Below are 24,589 nucleotides of genomic sequence, written 5' to 3'. Positions count from 1 at the left end.
GGATTCAATTTCTGTGTTTCATCGTCAATAAGAAGGTCCGAGGGATACGGTAAACCTGAAGTGAAGCATCGGAATCTAAAACTGGACTCACAGAAGAGGCTCAAATCATAGAAAGTTAGGGTGTCAGTCCCTCTTGTACTTAAGTCGGCATTGTGCCTTTTGTATTTAATTCGGATGCAAACTCTGTGATTCATCGTCAATAAGAAGGTCCAAGGGATTCAGTAAACCTGAGGTGAAGCATCGGAATCTTAAACTGGTCTCACAGGAGAGGCTCAAATCTTAGAAAGTGAGAGTGTCAGTCCTCTTGTACTTAAGTCGGCATTGTGAATTTTGAATTTAATTCCGATGCAATTTCTGTGTTTCATCGTCAATAAGAAGGTGCAAGGTATACAGTAAACCTGAAGTGAAGCTTGGGAATCTAAAACTGGACTCACAGGAGAGGTTCAAGTCATAGAAAATTAGAGTGTCAGCCCTCTTGTTCTTAAGTCGCCATTGTGCCTTTTGTATTAAATTCGGATGCAATTTCTGTGTTTCATCGTCAATAGGAAGATCCGAGGTATACAGAAAACCTGAAGTGAAGCATCGGAATCTAAAACTGGACTCACACGAGAGGTTCAAATCATAGAAATTTTTTGTGTCATTCCTCTTGTACTTAAGTCGGCATTGTGACTTTTGTATCAAATTCGGATTTAATTTCTATGTTTGATCGTCAATAAGAAGGTCCAAGGGATACAGTAAACCTGAAGTGAAGCATCGGAATCTAAAACTGGACTCACAGGAGAGGTTCAAATGATAGAAAGTGAGAGTGACAGTCCTCTTTTACTTAAGTCGGCATTGTGCCTTATGTATTAAATTCGGATGCAATCTCTGTGTTTCATCTTCAATAAGAAGGTCCAAGGTATACAGTAAACCTGAAGTGAAGCATCGGAATCTAAAACTGGACTCACAGGAGAGGTTCAAATCATAGAAAGTTAGAGTGTCAGTCCTCTTGTACTTAAGTCGGCATTGTGACTTTTGTATCAAAATCGGATGCAATTTCTGTGTTTGATCATCTATAGGAAGGTCCAAGGGATACAGTAGACCTGAAGTGAAGCTTCGGAATCTAAAACTGGAGTCACAGGAGAGGTTCAAATCATCGAAAATGACAGTGTCAGTCCTCTTGTTCTTAAGTCGGCATTGTGCCTTTTGTATTAAATTCGGATGCAATTTCTGTGTTTCATCGTCAATAAGAAGGTGCTAGGTATACAGTAAACCTGAAGTGCAGCATCGGAATCTAACACTCAACTCACAGGAGAGGTTCAAATCATAGGAAGTAAGAGTGTCAGTCGTCTTGTACTTAAGTCGGCATTGTGCCTTTTCAATTATATTCGAATGCAATTTCTGTGTTTCATCGTCAATAAGAAGGTCCAAGGGATACAGAAAACCTGAAGTGAAGCATCGGAATCTAAAACTGGACTAACACGAGAAGTACAATTCATAGAAAGTGAGAGTGTCACTCCTCTTGTACTTAAGTCAGCATTCTGTCTTTTGTATTAAATTCGCATGCAATTTCTGTGTTTCATCGTCAATACGATGGTCCAAAGGATACAGTTAACCTGAAGTGAAGCATTGGAATCCAAAACTGGACTCACAGGAGAGGTTGAAATGATAGAAAGTGATAGTGTCAGTCCCCTTTTACTTAAGTCGACATTGTGCCTTGTGTATTATATTCGGATGCAATTTCTGTGTTTCATCGTCAATAACAAGGACCAAGGTATACAGTAAACCTGAAGTGAAGCATCGGAATCTAAAACTGGACTCACAGGAGAGGTTGAAATCATAGAAAGTGAGTCTGTCACTCCTCTTGTACTTAAGTCGGCATTGTGCCTTTTGTATTAAATTCGGTTGCAAACTCTGTGTTTCATCGTCAATAAGAAGGTCCAAGGTATACAGTAAACCTCAAGTGAGGCACCGGAATCTAAATCTGGACATACAGGAGAGGTTCAAATCATAGAAAGTTAGAGTGTCAGCCCTCTTGTACTTACGTCGCGATTGTGCCTTTTGTATTAAATTCGCATGCAATTTCTGTGTTTCTTCGTCAATAAGAAGGTCCGAGGTATACAGTAAACCTGAAGTGAAGCATCGGAATCTAAAACTGGACTCACAGGAGAGGTTCAAATCATAGAAAGTTAGAGTGTCAGTCCTCTTGTACTTAAGTTGGCATTGTGACTTTTGTATCAAAATCGGATGCAATTTCTGTGTTTGATCGTCCATAAGAAAGTCCAAGGGATACAGTAAACCTGAAGTGAAGCTTCGGAATCTAAAACTGGAGTCACAGTTGAGGTTCAAATCATCGAAAATGAGAGTGTCTATCCTCTTGTTCTTAAGTCGGCATTGTGCCTTTAGTATTAAATTCGGATGCAATTTCTGTGTTTCATCGTCAATAAGAAGGTGCTAGGTATACACTAAACCTGAAGTGCAGCATCGGAATCTAACACCCAACTCACAGGAGAGGTTCAAATCATAGAAAGTAAGAGTGTCAGTCCTCTTGTACTTAAGTCGGCATTGTGCCTTTTCAATTAAATTCGAATGCAATTTCTGTGTTTCATCGTCAATAAGAAGGTCCAAGGGATACAGAAAACCTGAAGTGAAGCATCGGAATATAAAACTGGACTAACACGAGAAGTACAATTCATAGAAAGTAAGAGTGTCAGTCCTCTTCTACTTAAGTCGGCATTGTGCCTTGTGTATTATATTCGGATGCAATTTCTGTGTTTCATTGTCAATAAGAAGGTCCAAGGGATACAGACAACCTGAAGTGGAGCATCGGAATCTAAAACTGGACTAACACGAGAAGTACAATTCATAGAAAGTGAGAGTATCCCTCCTCTTGTTCTTAAGTCGGCATTGTGTCTTTTGTATTAAATTCGGATGCAATTTCTGTGTTTCATCGTCAATACGAAGATCCAAAGGATACAGTAAGCCTGAAGTGAAGCATCGGAATATGAAACTGGACTCACAGGAGAGGTTCAAGTCATAGAAAATTAGAGTGTCAGCCCTCTTGTTCTTAAGTCGCCATTGTGCCTTTTGTATTAAATTCGGATGCAATTTCTGTGTTTCATCGTCAATAGGAAGATCCGAGGTATACAGAAAACCTGAAGTGAAGCATCGGAATCTAAAACTGGACTCACAGGAGAGGTTCAAATCATAGAAATTTTTTGTGTCATTCCTCTTGTACTTAAGTCGGCATTGTGACTTTTGTATCAAATTCGGATTTAATTTCTATGTTTGATCGTCAATAAGAAGGTCCAAGGGATACAGTAAACCTGAAGTGAAGCATCGGAATCTAAAACTGGACTCACAGGAGAGGTTCAAATGATAGAAAGTGAGAGTGACAGTCCTCTTTTACTTAAGTCGGCATTGTGCCTTATGTATTAAATTCGGATGCAATCTCTGTGTTTCATCTTCAATAAGAAGGTCCAAGGTATACAGTAAACCTGAAGTGAAGCATCGGAATCTAAAACTGGACTCACAGGAGAGGTTCAAATCATAGAAAGTTAGAGTGTCAGTCCTCTTGTACTTAAGTCGGCATTGTGACTTTTGTATCAAAATCGGATGCAATTTCTGTGTTTGATCATCTATAGGAAGGTCCAAGGGATACAGTAGACCTGAAGTGAAGCTTCGGAATCTAAAACTGGAGTCACAGGAGAGGTTCAAATCATCGAAAATGACAGTGTCAGTCCTCTTGTTCTTAAGTCGGCATTGTGCCTTTTGTATTAAATTCGGATGCAATTTCTGTGTTTCATCGTCAATAAGAAGGTGCTAGGTATACAGTAAACCTGAAGTGCAGCATCGGAATCTAACACTCAACTCACAGGAGAGGTTCAAATCATAGGAAGTAAGAGTGTCAGTCGTCTTGTACTTAAGTCGGCATTGTGCCTTTTCAATTATATTCGAATGCAATTTCTGTGTTTCATCGTCAATAAGAAGGTCCAAGGGATACAGAAAACCTGAAGTGAAGCATCGGAATCTAAAACTGGACTAACACGAGAAGTACAATTCATAGAAAGTGAGAGTGTCACTCCTCTTGTACTTAAGTCAGCATTCTGTCTTTTGTATTAAATTCGGATGCAATTTCTGTGTTTCATCGTCAATACGATGGTCCAAAGGATACAGTTAACCTGAAGTGAAGCATTGGAATCCAAAACTGAACTCACAGGAGAGGTTGAAATGATAGAAAGTGATAGTGTCAGTCCCCTTTTACTTAAGTCGACATTGTGCCTTGTGTATTATATTCGGATGCAATTTCTGTGTTTCATCGTCAATAACAAGGACCAAGGTATACAGTAAACCTGAAGTGAAGCATCGGAATCTAAAACTGGACTCACAGGAGAGGTTGAAATCATAGAAAGTGAGTCTGTCACTCCTCTTGTACTTAAGTCGGCATTGTGCCTTTTGTATTAAATTCGGTTGCAAACTCTGTGTTTCATCGTCAATAAGAAGGTCCAAGGTATACAGTAAACCTCAAGTGAGGCACCGGAATCTAAATCTGGACATACAGGAGTTGTTCAAATCATAGAAAGTTAGAGTGTCAGCCCTCTTGTACTTACGTCGCGATTGTGCCTTTTGTATTAAATTCGCATGCAATTTCTGTGTTTCTTCGTCAATAAGAAGGTCCGAGGTATACAGTAAACCTGAAGTGAAGCATCGGAATCTAAAACTGGACTCACAGGAGAGGTTCAAATCATAGAAAGTTAGAGTGTAAGTCCTCTTGTACTAAAGTTGGCATTGTGACTTTTGTATCAAAATCGGATGCAATTTCTGTGTTTGATCGTCCATAAGAAAGTCCAAGGGATACAGTAAACCTGAAGTGAAGCTTCGGAATCTAAAACTGGAGTCACAGGAGAGGTTCAAATCATCGAAAATGAGAGTGTCTATCCTCTTGTTCTTAAGTCGGCATTGTGCCTTTAGTATTAAATTCGGATGCAATTTCTGTGTTTCATCGTCAATAAGAAGGTGCTAGGTATACACTAAACCTGAAGTGCAGCATCGGAATCTAACACCCAACTCACAGGAGAGGTTCAAATCATAGAAAGTAAGAGTGTCAGTCCTCTTGTACTTAAGTCGGCATTGTGCCTTTTCAATTAAATTCGAATGCAATTTCTGTGTTTCATCGTCAATAAGAAGGTCCAAGGGATACAGAAAACCTGAAGTGAAGCATCGGAATATAAAACTGGACTAACACGAGAAGTACAATTCATAGAAAGTAAGAGTGTCAGTCCTCTTCTACTTAAGTCGGCATTGTGCCTTGTGTATTATATTCGGATGCAATTTCTGTGTTTCATTGTCAATAAGAAGGTCCAAGGGATACAGACAACCTGAAGTGGAGCATCGGAATCTAAAACTGGACTAACACGAGAAGTACAATTCATAGAAAGTGAGAGTATCCCTCCTCTTGTTCTTAAGTCGGCATTGTGTCTTTTGTATTAAATTCGGATGCAATTTCTGTGTTTCATCGTCAATACGAAGATCCAAAGGATACAGTAAGCCTGAAGTGAAGCATCGGAATATGAAACTGGACTCACAGGAGAGGTTCAAATGATAGAAAGTGAGAGTGTCAGTCCCCTTTTACTTAAGTCGGCATTGTGCCTTGTGTATTATATTCGGATGCAATTTCTGTGTTTCATCGTCAACAACAAGGTCCAAGGTATACAGTAAACCTGAAGTGAAGCATCGGAATCTAAGACTGGACTCACAGGAGAGGTTCAAATCATAGAAAGTTAGAGTGTCAGTCCTCTTGTACTTAAGTCGGCAATGTGACTTTTGTATCAAATTCGGATGCAATTTCTGTGTTTGATCGTCAATAAGAAGGTCCAAGCGATACAGTAAACCTGAAGTGAAGCTTCGGAATCGAAATCTGGACTCACAGGAGAGGTACAATTCATAGAATGTGAGAGTGTCAGCCCTCTTGTTCTTAAGTCGCCATTGTGCCTTTTGTATTAAATTCGGATGCAATTTCTGTGTTTCATCGTCAATAGGAAGGTCCGAGGTATACAGAAAACCTGAAGTGAAGCATCGGAATCTAGAACTGGACTCAAAAGAGAGGTTCAAATCATAGAAATTTTTTGTGTCATTCCTCTTGTACTTAAGTCGGCATTGTGACTTTTGTATCAAATTCGGATTTAATTTCTATGTTTGATCGTCAATAAGAACGTCCAAGGGATACAGTAAACCTGAAGTGACGTACCGGAATCTAAAACTGGACTCACAGGAGAGGTTCAAATCATAGTAAGTTAGAGTGTCAGCCCTCTTATACTTAAGACGCCATTGTGCCTTTTGTATTAAATTCGGATGCAATTTCTGTGTTTCTTTGTCAATAAGAAGGTCCGAGGTGTACAGTAAACCTGAAGTCAAGCATCGGAATCTAAAACTGGACTCACAGGAGAGGTTCAAATCATAGAAAGTTAGAGTGTCAGTCCTCTTGTACTTAAGTCGGCATTGTGACTTTTGTATCAAAATCGGATGCAATTTCTGTGTTTGATCATCAATAGGAAGGTCCAAGGGATACAGTAAACCTGAAGTGAAGCTTCGGAATCTAAAACTGGAGTCACAGGAGAGGTTCAAATCATCGAAAATGAGAGTGTCAGCCGTCTTGTTCTTAAGTCGGCATTGTGCCTTTTGTATTAAATTCGGATGCAATTTCTGTGTTTCATCGTCAATAAGAAGGTCCTAGGTATACAGTAAACCTGAAGTGCAGCATCGGAATCTAACACTCAACTCACAGGAGAGGTTCAAATCATAGAAAGTAAGAGTGTCAGCCGTCTTGTACTTAAGTCGGCTTTGTGCCTTTTCAATTATATTCGAATGCAATTTCTGTGTTTCATCGTCAATAAGAAGGTCCTAGGGATACAGAAAACCTGAAGTGAAGCATCGGAATCTAAAACTGGACCAACACGAGAAGTACAATTCATAGAAAGTGAGAGTGTCACTCCTCTTGTACTTAAGTCAGCATTGTGTCTTTTGTGTTAAATTCGGATGCAATTTCTGTGTTTCATCGTCAATACGATGGTCCAAAGGATACAGTTAACCTGAAGTGAAGCATCGGAATCCAAAACTGGACTCACAGGAGAGGTTGAAATGATAGAAAGTGATAGTGTCAGTCCCCTTTTACTTAAGTCGACATTGTGCCTTGTGTATTATATTCGGATGCAATTTCTGTGTTTCATCGTCAATAAGAAGGTCCAAGGGATACAGAAAACCTGAAGTGAAGCATCGGAATCTAAAACTGGACTAACACGAGAAGTACAATTCATAGAAAGTAAGAGTGTCAGTCCTCTTCTACTTAAGTCGGCATTGTGCCTTGTGTATTATATTCGGATGCAATTTCTGTGTTTCATCGTCAATAAGAAGGTCCAAGGGATACAGACAACCTGAAGTGAAGCATCGGAATCTAAAACTGGACTAACACGAGAAGTACAATTCATAGAAAGTGAGAGTATCACTCCTCTTGTTCTTAAGTCGGCATTGTGTCTTTTGTACTAAATTCGGATGAAATTTCTGTGTTTCATCGTCAATACGAAGATCCAAAGGATACAGTAAGCCGGAAGTGCAGCATCGGAATCTGAAACTGGACTCACAGGAGAGGTTCAAATGATAGAAAGTGAGAGTGTCAGTCCCCTTTTACTTAAGTCGGCATTGTGCCTTGTGTATTATATTCGGATGCAATTTCTGTGTTTCATCGTCAATAACAAGGTCCAAGGTATACAGTAAACCTGAAGTGAAGCATCGGAATCTAAGACTGGACTCACAGGAGAGGTTCAAATCATAGAAAGTTAGAGTGTCAGTCCTCTTGTACTTAAGTCGGCAATGTGACTTTTGTATCAAATTCGGATGCAATTTCTGTGTTTGATCGTCAATAAAAAGGTCCAAGCGATACAGTAAACCTGAAGTGAAGCTTCGGAATCGAAATCTGGACTCACAGGAGAGGTTCAAATCATAGAAAGTGAGAGTGTCAGTCCTCTTGTACTTAAGTCGGCATTGTGATTTTTGTATTAAATTCGGATGCAATTTCTGTGTTTCATCGTCAATAAGATGGTGCTAGGTATACAGTAAACCTGAAGTGAAGCATCGGAATCTAACACTCAACTCATAGGAGAGGGTTCAAATCATAGGATGCGAGAGTGTCGGTCCTCTTGTAATTAAGTGGGCATTGTGCCTTTTCTATTAAATTCGAATGCAATTTCTGTGTTTCATCGTCAACACGAAGGTCCAAAGGATGAAGAAAACTTGAAGTGAAGCATCGGAATCTAAAAATGGACTCACAGGAGAGGTTCAAATGATAGAAAGTGAGAGTGTCCGTCCTCTTTTACTTAAGTCGGCATTGTGCCTTGTGTATTAATTTCGGATGCAATTTCTGTGTTTCATCGTCAATAAGATCGCCCAAGCTATACAGTAAACCTGAAGTGAAGCAACAGAATCTAAAACTGGACTCACAGGAGAGGTTGAAATCATAGAAAGTTAGAGTGTCAGCCCTCTTGTTCTTAAGTCGCCATTGTGCCTTTTGTATTAAATTCGGATAAAATTTCTGTGTTTCATCGTCAATAAGAAGGTCCGAGGTATACAGAAAACCTGAAGTGAAGCATCGGAATCGAAAACTGGACTCACAGAAGAGGTTCAAATGATAGAAAGTGAGAGTGTCAGCCCTCTTTTACTTAAGTCGGCAGTGTGCTTTGTGTATTAAATTCGGATGCAATCTCTGTGTTTCATCTTCAATAAGAAGGTCCAAGGTATACAGTAAACCTAAAATGAAGCATCGGAATCTAAAACTGGACTCACAGGAGAGGTTGAAATCATAGAAAGTGAGACTATCACTCCTCTTGTACTGAAGTCGACATTGTGCCTTTTGTATTAAATTCGGTTGCAAACTCTGTGTTTCATCGTCAATAAGAAGGTCCGAGGTATACAGTAAACCTGAAGTGAAGCATCGGAATCTCAAACTGGACTCACAGGAGAGGTTCAAATCATAGAAAGATAGAGTGTCAGTCCTCTTGTCCTTAGGACGGCATTGTCCCATTTTGATTTTAATTCGGATGCAATTTCTGTGTTTCATCGTCAATAAGAAGGGGAAGGTATACAGTAAACCTGAAGTGAATCATCGGAATCTAAAACTGGACTCACAGGAGTGGTTCAAATCATAGAAAGTTAGAGTGTCAGTCCTCTTGTACTTACGTCGGCATTGTGCCATTTTGATTTTAATTCCGATGCAATTTATGTGTTTCACTGTCAATAAGAAGGTGAAGGTATACAGTAAACCTGAAGTGAATCATCGGAATCTAAAACTGGACTCACAGGAGAGGTTCAAATCACACTAAGAGAGAGTGTCAGTCCGCTTGTACTTAAGTCGGCATTGTGCCTTTTGTATTAAATCCGGATGCAAACTCTGTGTTTCATCGTCAATAAGAAGGTCAAAGGGATACAGTAAACCTGAAGTGAAGCATCGGAATCTTAAACTGGACTCACAGGAGACGTTCACATCATAGAAAGTCAGAGTGTCAGTCCTCTTGTACTTAAGTCGGCATTGTGCCTTTTGAATTTAATTCCGATGCAATTTCTGTGTTTCATCGTCAATAAGAAGGTGCAACGTATACAGTAAACCTGATGTGAAGCACCGGAATCTAAAACTGGTCTCACAGGAGAGGTTCAAATCATCGAAAATGAGAGTGGTGGTCCTTTTGTTCTTAAGTCGGCATTGTGCCTTTTGTATTAAATTCGGATGCAATTTCTGTGTTTCATCGTCAATAAGAAGGTGCTAGGTATACAGTAAACCTGAAGTGAAGCATCGGAATCTAACACTCAACTCACAGGAGAGGTTCAAATCATAGAAACGGAGAGTCTCAGTCCTCTTGTAACTAAGTTGGCATTGTGCCTTTTCTATTAAATTCGAATGCAATTTCTGTGTTTCATCGGCAATAAGAAGGTCCAAGGGATACAGTAAACCTGAAGTGAAGCATCGGAATCTAAAACTGGACTCACAGGAGAGATACAATTCATAGAAAGTGAGAGTGTCAGTCCTCTTGTACTTAAGTCGGCACTGTGCCTTTTGTATTACATTCGGATACAATTTCTGTGTTTCATCGTCAACAAGAAGGTCCACGGTATACAGTGAACCTGAAGTGAAGCATCGGAATCTAAAACAGGACTCACAGGAGGTTTTGAAATCATAGTAAGTGAGACTGTCACTCCTCTTGTACTTAAGTCGGCATTGTGCCTTTTGTATTAAATTCGGTTGCAAACTCTGTGTTTCATCGTCAATAAGCAGGTCCAAGGTATACAGTAAACCTGAAGTAAAGCACCGGAATCTAAAAATGGACTCACAGGAGAGGTTCAAATCATAGAAAGAGAGAGTGTCAGTCCTCTTGCACTTAAGTCGGCATTGTGCCTTTTGAATTTAATTCCGATGCAATTTCTGTGTTTCATCGTCAATAAGATGGTGCTAGGTATACAGTAAATCTGAAGTGAAGCATCGGAATCTGAAACTGGACTCACTGAAGAGGTTCAAATCATTGAAAGTTAGAGTGTCAGCCCTCTTGTACTTAAGTCGCCATTGTGCCTTTTGTATTAAATTCGGATGCAATTTCTGTGTTTCATCGTCAATAAGAAGGTCCGAGGTATACAGTAAACCTGAAGTGAAGCATCGGAATCTCAAACTGGACTCACAGGAGAGTTTCAAATCATAGAAAGTTAGAGTGTCAGTCCTCTTGTAGTTAGGTCAGCATTGTGCCATTTTGATTTTAATTCCGATACAATTTCTGTGTTTCATCGTCAATAAGAAGGTGAAGGTATACAGTAAACCTGAAGTGAATCATCGGAATCTAAAACTGGACTCACAGGAGAGGTTGAAATCATAGTAAGTGAGACTGTCACTCCTCTTGTACTTAAGTCGGCATTGTGCCTTTTGTATTAAATTCGGTTGCAAACTCTGTGTTTCATCGTCAATAAGATGGTCCAAGGTATACAGTAAACCTGAAGTAAAGCACCGTAATCTAAAACTGGACTCACAGGAGAGGTTCAAATCATAGAAAGTTAGAGTGTCAGACCACTTGTACTTAAGTAGCCATTGTGCCTTTTGTATTAAATTCGGATGCAATTTCTGTGTTTCATCGCCAATAAGAAGGACCGAGGTATACAGTAAACCTGAAGTGAAGCATCGGAATTTAAAACTGGACTCACAGGAGAGGTTCAAAGCATAGAAATTTCGGGACTCACTGCTCTTGTACTTAAGTCGGTATTGTGCCTTTTGTATTAAATTCGGATGCAATTTCTGTGTTTCATCGTCAATAAGAATGTCCAAGGGATACAGTAAAACTGAAATGAAGCATCGGAATCTAAAACTGGACCCACGGGAGGGGTTCAAATCATAGAAAGTTAGAATGTCAGTCTTCTAGTACTGAAGTCGGCATTGTGCCTTTTGTATTATATTCGGATTCAATTTCTGTGTTTCATCGTCAGTAAGATGGTGCAAGGTATACAGTAAACCAGAAGTGAACCATCGCAATCTAAAACTGGACTCACAGGAGAGGTTCGAATCATAGAAAATTAGAGTGTCAGTCCTCTTGTACTTAAGTCGGCATTGTGCCTTTTGAATTTAATTCCGATGCAATTTCTGTGTTTCATCGTCAATAAGAAGGTCCAACGGATACAGTAAACCTGAAGCGAAGCATCGGAATCTAAAATTGGACTCACAGGTGGGGTTCAAATCATAGAAAGTTAGAGTGTCAGTCCCCTTTTACTTAAGTCGGCATTGTGCCTTTGGAATGTAATTCCGATGCAATTTCTGTGATTCATCGTTAATAAGAAGGTCGGAAGGATACAGTAAACCTGAAGTGAAGCATCGGAATCTAAAACTGGACTCACAGGAGAGGTTCAAATCATAGAAAGTGAGAGTGTCTGTCCTCTTGTACTTAAGTCGGCATTGTGCCACTTGTATTAAATTCGGATGCAATTTCTGTGTTTCATCGTCTATAAGGATTATCAACGGATACAGTAAACCTGAAGTGAAGGATCGGAATCTAAAACTGGACTCACATGAGAGATTCAAATCATAGCAAGTTAGAATGTCACTGCTCTTGTACTTAAGTCGGTATTGTGCCTTTTGTATTAAATTCGAATGCAATTTCTGTGTTTCATCGTCAATAAGACGGTCCAAGGTATACAGTAAACCTGAAGTGAAGCATCGGAATCTAAAACTTGACTCTAAGGGGGGGTTCAAATCATAGAGAGTTAAAGTGTCAGTCCTCTTTTACTTAAGTCAGCATTGTGCCTTTTGTATTAAATTCCGATGCAATTTCTGTGTTTCATCGTCAATATGAAGGTGCAAAGTATACAGTAAACCTGAAGTGAAGCATTGGAATCTGAAACTGGACTCACAGGAGAGGTTGAAATCATAGACAGAGAGCGTGTCAGTCCTCCTGTACTTAAGTCGCCATTGTGATTTTTGTATTAAATTCGGATGCAATTTCTGTGTTTCATCGTCAATAAGAAGGTCCGAGGGATACGGTAAACCTGAAGTGAAGCATCGGAATCTAAAACTGGACTCACAGGAGCGGTTCAAATCATAGAATGTTAGGGTGTCAGTCCTCTTGTACTTAAGTCGGCATTGTGCATTTGTATTTAATTCGGATGCAATATCTGTGATTCATCGTCAATAAGAAGGTCCAAGGGATTCAGTAAACCTGAGGTGAAGTATCGGAATCTGAAACTGGTCTCACAGGAGAGGCTCAAATCTTAGAAAGTGAGAGTGTCAGTCCTCTTGTACTTAAGTCGGCATTGTGCCTTATGTATTAAATTCGGATGCAATCTCTGTGTTTCATCTTCAATGAGAGGGTCCAACGTATACAGTAAACCTGAAGTGAAGCATCGGAATCTAAAACTGGACTCACAGGAGAGGTGGAAATCATAGGAAGTGAGTTTGTCACTCCTCTTGTACTTAAGTCGGCATTGTGCCTTTTGTATTAAATTCGGTTGCAAACTCTGTGTTTCATCGTCAAAAAGAAGGTCCAACGTATATAGTAAGCCTGAACTGAAGCACCAGAATCTAAAATTGGACTCACAGGAGAGGTTCAAATCATAGAAAGTTAGAGAGTCAGCCCTCTTGTACTTAAGCCGCCATTGTGCCTTTTGTATTAAATTCAGATGCAATTTCTCTGTTTCTTTGTCAATAAGAAGGTCCGAAGTATACAGTAAGCCTGAAGGGAAGCATCGGAATCTAAAACTGGACTCACAGGAGATGTTCAAATCATAGAAAGCTAGAGTGTCAGTCCTCTTGTACTTAAGTCGGCATTGTGACTTTTGTATCAAAATCGGATGCAATTTCTGTGTTTGATCGTCAATAGGAAGGTCCAAGGGATACAGTAAACCTGAAGTTAAGCTTCGGAATCTGAAACTGGAATCACAGGAGAGGTTTAAATCATCGAAAATGAGAGTGTCACTCCTCTTGTTCTTAAGTCGGCATTGTGCCTTTTGTATTAAATTCGCATGCAATTTCTGTGTTTCATCGTCAATAAAAAGGTGCTAGGTATACAGTAAACCTGAAGTGCAGCATCGGAATCTAAAACTGGACTCACAGGAGAGGTTGAAATCACAGAAAGTAAGTCTGTCACTCCTCTTGTACTTAAGTCGGCATTGTGCCTTTTGTATTAAATTCGGTTGCAAACTCTGTGTTTCATCGTCAAGAAGATGGTCCAAGGTATACAGTAAACCTCAAGTGAAGCACCGGAATCTAAGACTGGACTCACAGGAGAGGTTCAAATCATAGAAAGTTAGAGTGTCAGTCCTCTTGTACTTAAGTCGGCAATGTGACTTTTGTATCAAATTCGGATGCAATTTCTGTGTTTTATCGTCAATAAGAAGGTCCAAGCGATACAGTAAACCTGAAGTGAAGCTTCGGAATCGAAAACTGGACTCACAGGAGAGGTTCAAATCATAGAAAGTGAGAGTGTCAGTCCCCTTTTACTTAAGTCGGCATTATGCCTTGTGTATTATATTCGGATGCAATTTCTGTGTTTCATCGTCAATAACAAGCTCCAAGGTATACAGTAAACCTGAAGTGAAGAATCGGAATCTAAGACTGGACTCACAGGAGAGGTTCAGATGATAGAAAGTGAGAGTGTCAGTCCTCTTTTACTTAAGTCGGCATTGTGCCTTGTGTATTATATTTGGATGCAATTTCTGTGTTTCATCGTCAATAAGAAGGTCCAAGGGATACAGACAACCTGAAGTGAAGCATCGGAATCTAAAACTGGACTAACACGAGAAGTACAATTCATAGAAAGTGAGAGTGTCACTCCTCTTGTACTTAAGTCGGCATTGTGTCTTTTGTATTAAATTCGGATGCAATTTCTGTGTTTCATCGTCAATACGAAGGTCCAAAGGATACAGTAAACCTGAAGTGAAGCATCGGAATCCAAAACTGGACTCACAGGAGAGTTTCAAATGATAGAAAGTGAGAGTGTCAGTCCCCTTTTACTTAAGTCGGCATTGTGCCTTGTGTATTATATTCGGATGCAATTTCTGTGTTTCATCGTCAATAACAAGGTCCAAGGTATACAGTAAACCTGAAGTGAAGCATCGGAATCTAAGACTGGACTCACAGGAGAGGTTCAAATCATAGAAAGTTAGAGTGTCAGTCCACTTGTACTTAAGTCGGCAATGTGACTTTTGTATCAAATTCGGATGCAATTTCTGTGTTTGATCGTCAATAAGAAGGTCCAAGCGATACAGTAAACCTGAAGTGAAGCTTCGGAATCGAAAACTGGACTCACAGGAGAGGTTCAAATCATAGAAAGTGAGAGTGTCAGTCCTCTTGTACTTAAGTCACCATTGTGATTTTTGTATTAAATTCGGATGCAATTTCTGTGTTTCATCGTCAATAAGAAGGTCCGAAGGATACAGTAAACCTGAAGTGAAGCATCGGAAACTAACACTGGACTCACAGGAGAGGTTCAAATCATAGAAAGTTAGAGTGTCAGTCCGCTTGTACTTAAGTCGGCATTGTGCCTTTTGTATTAAATTCGGATGCAAACTCTGTGTTTCATCGTCAATAAGAGGGTCCAAGGGATTCAGTAAACCTGAGGTGAAGCATCGGAATCTTAAACTGGACTCACAGGAGAGGTTCAAATCTTAGAAAGTGAGAGTGTCAGTCCTCTTGTACTTAAGTCGGCATTGTGCCTTTTGAATTTAATTCCGATGCAATTTCAGTGTTTCATCGTCAGTAAGAAGGTGCAAAGTATACAGTAAACATGAAGTGAAGCTTCGGAATCTAAAACAGGACTCACAGGAGAGGTTCTAATCATCGAAAATGATGGTGTCAGTCCTCTTGTTCTTAAGTCGGCATTGTGCCTTTTCTATTAAATTCGAATGCAATTTCTGTGTTTCATAGTCAATAAGAAGGTCCAAGGGATACAGCAAACCTGAAGTGAAGCATCGGAATCTAAAACTGGACTCACAGGAGAGGTACAATTCATAGAAAGTGAGAGTGTCAGTCCTCTTGTACTTAAGTCGGCATTGTGCATTTGTATTTAATTCGGATGCAATATCTGTGATTCATCGTCAATAAGAAGGTCCAAGGGATTCAGTAAACCTGAGGTGAAGTATCGGAATCTGAAACTGGTCTCACAGGAGAGGCTCAAATCTTAGAAAGTGAGAGTGTCAGTCCTCTTGTACTTAAGTCGGCATTGTGCCTTATGTATTAAATTCGGATGCAATCTCTGTGTTTCATCTTCAATGAGAGGGTCCAACGTATACAGTAAACCTGAAGTGAAGCATCGGAATCTAAAACTGGACTCACAGGAGAGGTGGAAATCATAGGAAGTGAGTTTGTCACTCCTCTTGTACTTAAGTCGGCATTGTGCCTTTTGTATTAAATTCGGTTGCAAACTCTGTGTTTCATCGTCAAAAAGAAGGTCCAACGTATACAGTAAGCCTGAACTGAAGCACCAGAATCTAAAATTGGACTCACAGGAGAGGTTCAAATCATCGAAAGTTAGAGAGTCAGCCCTCTTGTACTTAAGCCGCCATTGTGCCTTTTGTATTAAATTCGGATGCAATTTCTGTGTTTCTTTGTCAATAAGAAGGTCCGAGGTATACAGTAAGCCTGAAGGGAAGCATCGGAATCTAAAACTGGACTCACAGGAGATGTTCAAATCATAGAAAGCTAGAGTGTCAGTCCTCTTGTACTTAAGTCGGCATTGTGACTTTTGTATCAAAATCGGATGCAATTTCTGTGTTTGATCGTCAATAGGAAGGTCCAAGGGATACAGTAAACCTGAAGTTAAGCTTCGGAATCTGAAACTGGAATCACAGGAGAGGTTTAAATCATCGAAAATGAGAGTGTCACTCCTCTTGTTCTTAAGTCGGCACTGTGCCTTTTGTATTAAATTCGCATGCAATTTCTGTGTTTCATTGTCGTCAATAAAAAGGTGCTAGGTATACAGTAAACCTGAAGTGCAGCATCGGAATCTAACACACAACTCACAGGAGAGGTTCAAATCATAAAAAGTAAGAGTGTCAGTCGTCTTGTACTTAAGTCGGCATTGTGCCTTTTTCAATTAAATTCGAATGCAATTTCTGTGTTTCATCGTCAATAAGAAGGTCCAAGGGATACAGAAAACCTGAAGTGAAGCATCGGAATCTAAAACTGGACTAACACGAGAAGTACAATTCATAGAAAGTGAGAGTGTCACTCCTTTTGTACTTAAGTCGGCATTGTGTCTTTTGTATTAAATTCGGATGCAATTTCTGTGTTTCATCGTCTATACGAAGGTCCAAAGGATACAGTTAACCTGAACTGAAGCATCGGAATCCAAAATTGGACTCACAAGAGAGGTTCAAATGATAGAAAGTGAGAGTGTCAGTACCCTTTTACTTAAGTCGGCATTGTGCCTTGTGTATTATATTCGGATGCAATTTCTGTGTTTCATCGTCAGTAACAAGGTCCAAGGTATACAGTAAACCTGAAGTGAAGCATCGGAATCTAAAACTGGACTCACAGGAGAGGTTGAAATCACAGAAAGTAAGTCTGTCACTCCTCTTGTACTTAAGTCGGCATTGTGCCTTTTGTATTAAATTCGGTTGCAAACTCTGTGTTTCATCGTCAAGAAGATGGTCCAAGGTATACAGTAAACCTCAAGTGAAGCACCGGAATCTAAGACTGGACTCACAGGAGAGGTTCAAATCATAGAAAGTTAGAGTGTCAGTCACCTTGTACTTAAGTCGGCAATGTGACTTTTGTATCAAATTCGGATGCAATTTGTGTGTTTTATCGTCAATAAGAAGGTCCAAGCGATACAGTAAACCTGAAGTGAAGCTTCGGAATCGAAAACTGGACTCACAGGAGAGGTTCAAATCATAGAAAGTGAGAGTGTCAGTCCCCTTTTACTTAAGTCGGCATTATGCCTTGTGTATTATATTCGGATGCAATTTCTGTGTTTCATCGTCAATAACAAGCTCCAAGGTATACAGTAAACCTGAAGTGAAGCATCGGAATCTAAGACTGGACTCACAGGAGAGGTTCAGATGATAGAAAGTGAGAGTGTCAGTCCTCTTTTACTTAAGTCGGCATTGTGCCTTGTGTATTATATTTGGATGCAATTTCTGTGTTTCATCGTCAATAAGAAGGTCCAAGGGATACAGACAACCTGAAGTGAAGCATCGGAATCTAAAACTGGACTAACACGAGAAGTACAATTCATAGAAAGTGAGAGTGTCACTCCTCTTGTACTTAAGTCGGCATTGTGTCTTTTGTATTAAATTCGGATGCAATTTCTGTGTTTCATCGTCAATACGAAGGTCCAAAGGATACAGTAAACCTGAAGTGAAGCATCGGAATCCAAAACTGGACTCACAGGAGAGTTTCAAATGATAGAAAGTGAGAGTGTCCAGTCCCCTTTTACTTAAGTCGGCATTGTGCCTTGTGTATTATATTCGGATCCAATTTCTGTGTTTCATCGTCAATAACAAGGTCCAAGGTATACAGTAAACCTGAAGTGAAGCATCGGAATCTAAGACTGGACTCACAGGAGAGGTTCAAATCATAGAAAGTTAGAGTGTCAGTCCACTTGTACTTAAGTCGGCAATGTGACTTTTGTATCAAATTCGGATGCAATTTCTGTGTTTGATCGTCAATAAGAAGGTCCAAGCGATACAGTAAACCTGAAGTGAAGCTTCGGAATCGAAAACTGGACTCACAGGAGAGGTTCAAATCATAGAAAGTGAGAGTGTCAGTCCTCTTGTACTTAAGTCACCATTGTGATTTTTGTATTAAATTCGGATGCAATTTCTGTGTTTCATCGTCAATAAGAAGGTCCGAAGGATACAGTAAACCTGAAGTGAAGCATCGGAATCTAACACTGGACTCACAGGAGAGGTTCAAATCATAGAAAGTTAGAGTGTCAGTCCGCTTGTACTTAAGTCGGCATTGTGCCTTTTGTATTAAATTCGGATGCAAACTCTGTGTTTCATCGTCAATAAGAGGGTCCAAGGGATTCAGTAAACCTGAGGTGAAGCATCGGAATCTTAAACTGGACTCACAGGAGAGGTTCAAATCTTAGAAAGTAAGAGTGTCAGTCCTCTTGTACTTAAGTCGGCATTGTGCCTTTTGAATTTAATTCCGATGCAATTTCTGTGTTTCATCGTCAGTAAGAAGGTGCAAAGTATACAGTAAACATGAAGTGAAGCTTCGGAATCTAAAACAGGACTCACAGGAGAGGTTCTAATCATCGAAAATGATGGTGTCAGTCCTCTTGTTCTTAAGTCGGCATTGTGCCTTTTCTATTAAATTCGAATGCAATTTCTGTGTTTCATAGTCAATAAGAAGGTCCAAGGGATACAGCAAACCTGAAGTGAAGCATCGGAATCTAAAACTGGACTCACAGGAGAGGTACAATTCATAGAAAGTGAGAGTGTCAGTCCTCTTGTACTTAAGTCGGCATTGTGCCTTTTGTATTAAATTCGGATGCAATTTCTGTGTTTCATCGTCAACACGAAGGTCCAAAGAATGAGGTAAACCTGAAGTGAAGCATCGGAATCTAAAACTGGACTCACAGGAGAGGTTCAAATGATAGAAAGTGAGAGTGTCCGTCCTCTTTTACTTAAGTCGGCATTGTGCCTTGTGTATTAAATTCGGATGCAATTTCTGTGTTTCATCGTCAATAAGATCGTCCAAGGTATACAGTAAACCTGAAGTGAAGCATCGGAATCTAAAACTGGACTCACAGGAGAGGTTGAAATCATAGAAAGTTAGAGTGTCAGCCCTCTTGTTCTTAAGTCGCCATTGTGCCTTTTGTATTAAATTCGGATGCAATTTCTGTGTTTCATCGTCAATAAGAAGGTCCGAGGTATACAGAAAACCTGAAGTGAAGCATCGGAATCTAAAACTGGACTCACAGGAGGGGTTCAAATGATAGAAAGTGAGAGTGTCAGTCCTCTTTTACTTAAGTCGGCATTGTGCTTCGTGTATTAAATTCGGATGCAATCTCTGTGTTTCATCTTCAATAAGAAGGTATAAGGTATACAGTAGACCTGAAGTGAAGCATCGGAATCTAATAGTGGACTCGCAGGAGAGGTTGAAATCATAGAAAGTGAGACTGTCACTCCTCTTGCACTTAAGTCGGCATTGTGCCTTTTGTATTAAATTCGGTTGCAAACTCTGTGTTTCATCGTCAATAAGAAGGTCCAAGGTATACAGTAAACATGAAGTGAAGCACCGGAATCTAAAACTGGACTCACAGGAGAGGTTCAAATCATAGAAAGTTAGAGTGTCAGCCCTCTTGTACTTACGTCGCCATTGTGCCTTTTGTATTAAATTTGGATGCAATTTCTGTGTTTCTTCCTCAATAAGAAGGTCCAAGGTATACAGTAAACCTGAAGTGAAGCATCGGAATCTAAAACTGGGACTCACAGAAGAGGTTCTAATCATAGAAAGTTAGAGTGTCAGTCCTCTTGTACTTAAGTCGGCATTGTGACTTTTGTATCAAAATCGGATGCAATTTCTATGTTTGATCGTCAATAAGAAGATCCAAAGGATACAGTAAACCTGAAGTGAAACTTCGGAATCTAAAACTGGAGTCACAGGAGAGGTTCAAATCATCGAAAATGAGAGGGTTAGTCCTCTTGTTCTTAAATCGGCATTCTGCCTTTAGTATTAAATTCGGATGCAATTTCTGTGTTTCATCGTCAATAAGAAGGTGCTAGGTATACAGTAAACCTGAAGTGCAGCATCGGAACCTAACACTCAACTCACAGGAGAGGTTCAAATCATAGAAAGTAAGAGTGTCAGTCCATTTGTACTTAAGTCGGCATTGTGCATTTTCAATTAAATTCGAATGCAACTACTGTGTTTCATCGTCAATAAGAAGGTCCAAGGGATACAGAAAACCTGAAGTCAAGCATCGGAATCTAAGACTGGACTCACAGAAGAGGTTCAAATCACAGATAGTTAGAGTGTCAGTCCGCTTGTACTTAAGTCGGCATTTTGTTTTTGTATTAAATTCGGATGCAAACTCTGTGTTTCATCGTCAATAAGAGGGTTCAAGGGATTCAGTAAACCGGAGGTGAAGCATCGGAATCTTAAACTGGACTCACAGGAGAGGTTCAAATCTTAGAAAGTGAGAGTGTCAGTCCTCTTGTGCTTAAGTCGGCATTGTGCCTTTTGAATTTAATTCCGATGCAATTTCTGTGTTTCATCGTCAATAAGAAGGTGCAAGGTATACAGTAAACCTGAAGTGAAGCTTCGGAATCTAAGACAGGACTCACAGGAGAAGTTCTAATCATCGAAAATGAGGGTGTCAATCCTCTTGTTCTTAAGTCGGCATTGTGCCTTTTGTATTAAATTCGGATGCAATTTCTGTGTTTCATCGTCAATAAAAAGGTGCTAGGTATACAGTAAACCTGAAGTGAAGCATCGGAATCTAACACTCAACTCACAGGAGAGGTTCAAATCATAGACACTGAGAGTGTCAGTCCTCTTGTAACTAAGTCTGCACTGTGCCTTTTCTATTAAATTCGAATGCAATTTCTGTGTTTCATCGTCAATAAGAAGGTCCAAAGGATGAAGTAAACCTGAAGTGAAGCATCGGAAACTAAAACTGGACTCACAGGAGAGGTTCAAATGATAGAAAAGTGAGAGTGTCCGTCCTCTTTTACTTAAGTCGGCACTGTGCCTTGTGTATTAAGTTCGGATGCAATTTCTGTGTTTCATCGTCAATAAGACCGTCCAAGGTATACAGTAAACCTGAAGTGAAGCATCGGAATCTAAAACTGGACTCACAGGAGAGGTTCAAATCATCGACAATGAGAGTCTCAGTCCTCTTGTTCATAAGTCGGCATTGTGCCTTTTGTATAATATTCGGATGCAATTTCTGTGTTTCATCGTCAATAAGAAGGTGCTAGGTATACAGTAAACCTGAAGTGAAGCATCGGAATCAAACACTCAACTCACAGGAGAGGTTCAAATCATAGACACTGAGAGTGTCAGTCCTCTTGTAACTAAGTCTGCACTGTGCCTTTTCTATTAAATTCGAATGCAATTTCTGTGTTTCATCGTCAATAAGAAGGTCCGAGGGATACAATAACCTGAAGTGAAGCATCCAAATCTAAAACTGGACTCACAGGAGAGGTTCAAATCATAGAAAGTTAGTGTGTCAGTACTCTTGCACTTAAGTCGGCATTGTGCCTTTTGTATTTAATTCGGATGCAAACTCCGTGTTTCATCGTCAATAAGAAGCTCCAAGGGATTCAGTAAACCTGAGTTGAAGCATCGGAATCTTAAACTGGACTCACAGGAGAGGTTCAAATCTTAGAAAGTGAGAGTGTCAGTCCTCTTGTACTGAAGTCGACATTGTGCCTTTTGAATTTAATTCCGATGCAATTTCTGTGTTTCATCGTCAATAAGAAGGTGCAAGGTATACAGTAAACCTGAAGTGAAGCTTCGGAATCTAAAACTGGACTCACAGGAGAGGTTCAAATCATAGAAACTTAGAGTGTCAGCCCTATTGTTCTTAAGTCGCCATTGTGAATTTTGTATTAAATTCGGATGCAATTTCTGTGTTTCATCGTCAATAAGAAGGTCCGAGGTATACAGAAAACCTGAAGTGAAGCATCGGAATCTAAAACTGGACTCACAGGAGAGGTTCAAATCATAGAAAGTTATAGTGTCATTCCTCTTGTACTTAAGTCCGCATTGTGACTTTTGTATCAAATTCGGATTAAATTTCTCTGTTTGATCGTCAATAAGAAGGTCCAAGGGATACAGTAAACCTGAAGAGAGCATCGGAATCTAAAACTGGACTCACAGGAGAGGTTCAAATGATAGAAAGTGAAGTGTCAGTCCTCTTTTACTTAAGTCGGCATTGTGCCTTTTGTATTAAATTCGGTTGCAAACTCTGTGTTTCATCGTCAATAAGAAGGTCCAAGGTATACAGTAAACCTGAAGTGAGGCACCGGAATCTAAATCTGGACTCACAGGGGAGGTTCAAATCATAGAAAGTTAGAGTGTCAGCCCTCTTTTTCTTAAGTCGCCATTGTGCCTTTTGTATTAAATTCGGATGCAATTTCTGTGTTTCATCGTCAATAAGAAGGTCCGAGGTATACAGAAAACCTGAAGTGAAGCATCGGAATCTAAAACTGGACTCACAGGAGAGGTTCAAATCATAGAAAGTTATAGTGTCATTCCTCTTGTACTTAAGTCGGCATTGTGACTTTTGCATCAAATTCGGATTTAATTTCTGTGTTTGATCGTCAATAAGAGGGGTCCAAGGGATACAGTAAACCTGAGGTGAAGCATCGGAATCTAAAACTGGACTCACAGGAGAGGTTCAAATGATAGAAAGTGAGAGTGTCAGTCCTCTTTTACTTAAGTCGGCATTGTGCTTTGTGTATTAAATTCGGATGCAATCTCTGTGTTTCATCTTCAATAAGAAGGTCCAAGGTATACAGTAAACCTGAAGTGAAGCACCGGAATCTAAATCTGGACTCACAGGGGAGGTTCAAATCATAGAAAGTTAGAGTGTCAACCCTCTTTTTCTTAGGTCGCCATTGTGCCTTTTGTATTAAATTCGGATGCAATTTCTGTGTTTCATCGTCAATAAGAAGATCCGAGGTATACAGAAAACCTGAAGTGAAGCATCGGAATCTAAAACTGGACTCACAGGAGAGCTTCAAATCATAGAAAGTTATAGTGTCATTCTTCTTGTACTTAAGTCGGCATTGTGACTTTTGTATCAAATTCGGATTTAATTTCTGTGTTTGATCGTCAATAAGAAGGTCCAAGGGATACAGTAAACCTGAAGTGAAGCATCGGAATCTAAAACTGGACTCAGAGGAGAGGTTCAAATGATAGAAAGTGAGAGTGTCAGTCCTCTTTTACTTAAGTCGGCATTGTGCTTTGTGTATTAAATTCGGATGCAATCTCTGTGTTTCATCTTCAATAAGAAGGTCCAAGGTATACAGTAAACATGAGGTGAAGCATCGGAATGTAAAACTGGACTCACAGGAGAGGTTGGAATCATAGAAAGTGAGACTGTCACTCATCTTGTACTTAAGTCGGCATTGTGCCTGTTGTATTAAATTCGGTTGGAAACTCTGTGTTTCATCGTCAATAAGAAGGTCCAAGGTATACAGTAAACCTGAAGTAAAGCACCGGAATCTAAAACTGGACTCACAGGAGAGGTTCAAATCGTAGAAAGTTAGAGTGTCAGACCTCTTGTACTTAAGTCATCATTGTGCCTTTTGTATTAAATTCGGATGCAATTTCTGTGTTTCATCGCCAATAAGAAGGTCCGAGGAATACAGTAAACCTGAAGTGAAGCATCAAAATTTAAAACTGGACTCACAGGAAAGGTTAAAACATAGAAATTTCGAGACTCACTGCTCTTGTACTCAAGTCGGTATTGTGCATTTTGTATTAAATTCGGATGCAAATTCTGTGTTTTATCGTCAATACGAATGTCCAAGGGATACAGTAAACCTGAAATGAAGCATCGGAATCTAAAACTGGACTCACGGGAGGGGTTCAAATCATAGAAAGTTAGAGTGTCAGTCATCTTGTACTTAAGTCGGCATTGTGCCATTTGTATTAAATTCGGAAGCAATTTCTGTGTTTCATCGTCAATAAGAAGGTCCAAGGGATACAGTATACCTGAAGTGAATCATCGGAATCTAAAACTGGACTCACAGGAGAGGTTCAAATCATAGAAAGTTAGAGTGTCAGTCCTCTTGTACTTAAGTCGGCATTGTGCCATTTTGATTTTAATTCCGATGCAATTTCTGTGTTTCCTCGTCAATAAGAAGGTGAAGGTATACAGTAAACCTGATGTGAAGTATCGGAACCTAAAACTGGACTCACAGGAGAGGTTCAAATCATAGAAAGTGAGAATGTCAGTCCTCTTGTTCTTAAGTCGCCAATGTGATTTTTGTATTAAATTCGGATGCAATTTCTGTGTTTCATCGTCAATAAGAAGGTCCGAGGGATACAATAACCTGAAGTGAAGCATCGGAAACTAAAACTGGAATCACAGGAGAGGTTCAAATCATAGAAAGTTAGTGTGTCAGTCCTCTT

Source organism: Schistocerca piceifrons, chromosome 2, assembly GCF_021461385.2.
Source record: "Schistocerca piceifrons isolate TAMUIC-IGC-003096 chromosome 2, iqSchPice1.1, whole genome shotgun sequence".
In the NCBI taxonomy this organism is placed as follows: Eukaryota; Metazoa; Arthropoda; class Insecta; order Orthoptera; family Acrididae; genus Schistocerca; species Schistocerca piceifrons.
The sequence above is the reverse complement of the archived record's forward strand: the minus strand, read 5'-3'. Positions refer to the sequence as shown.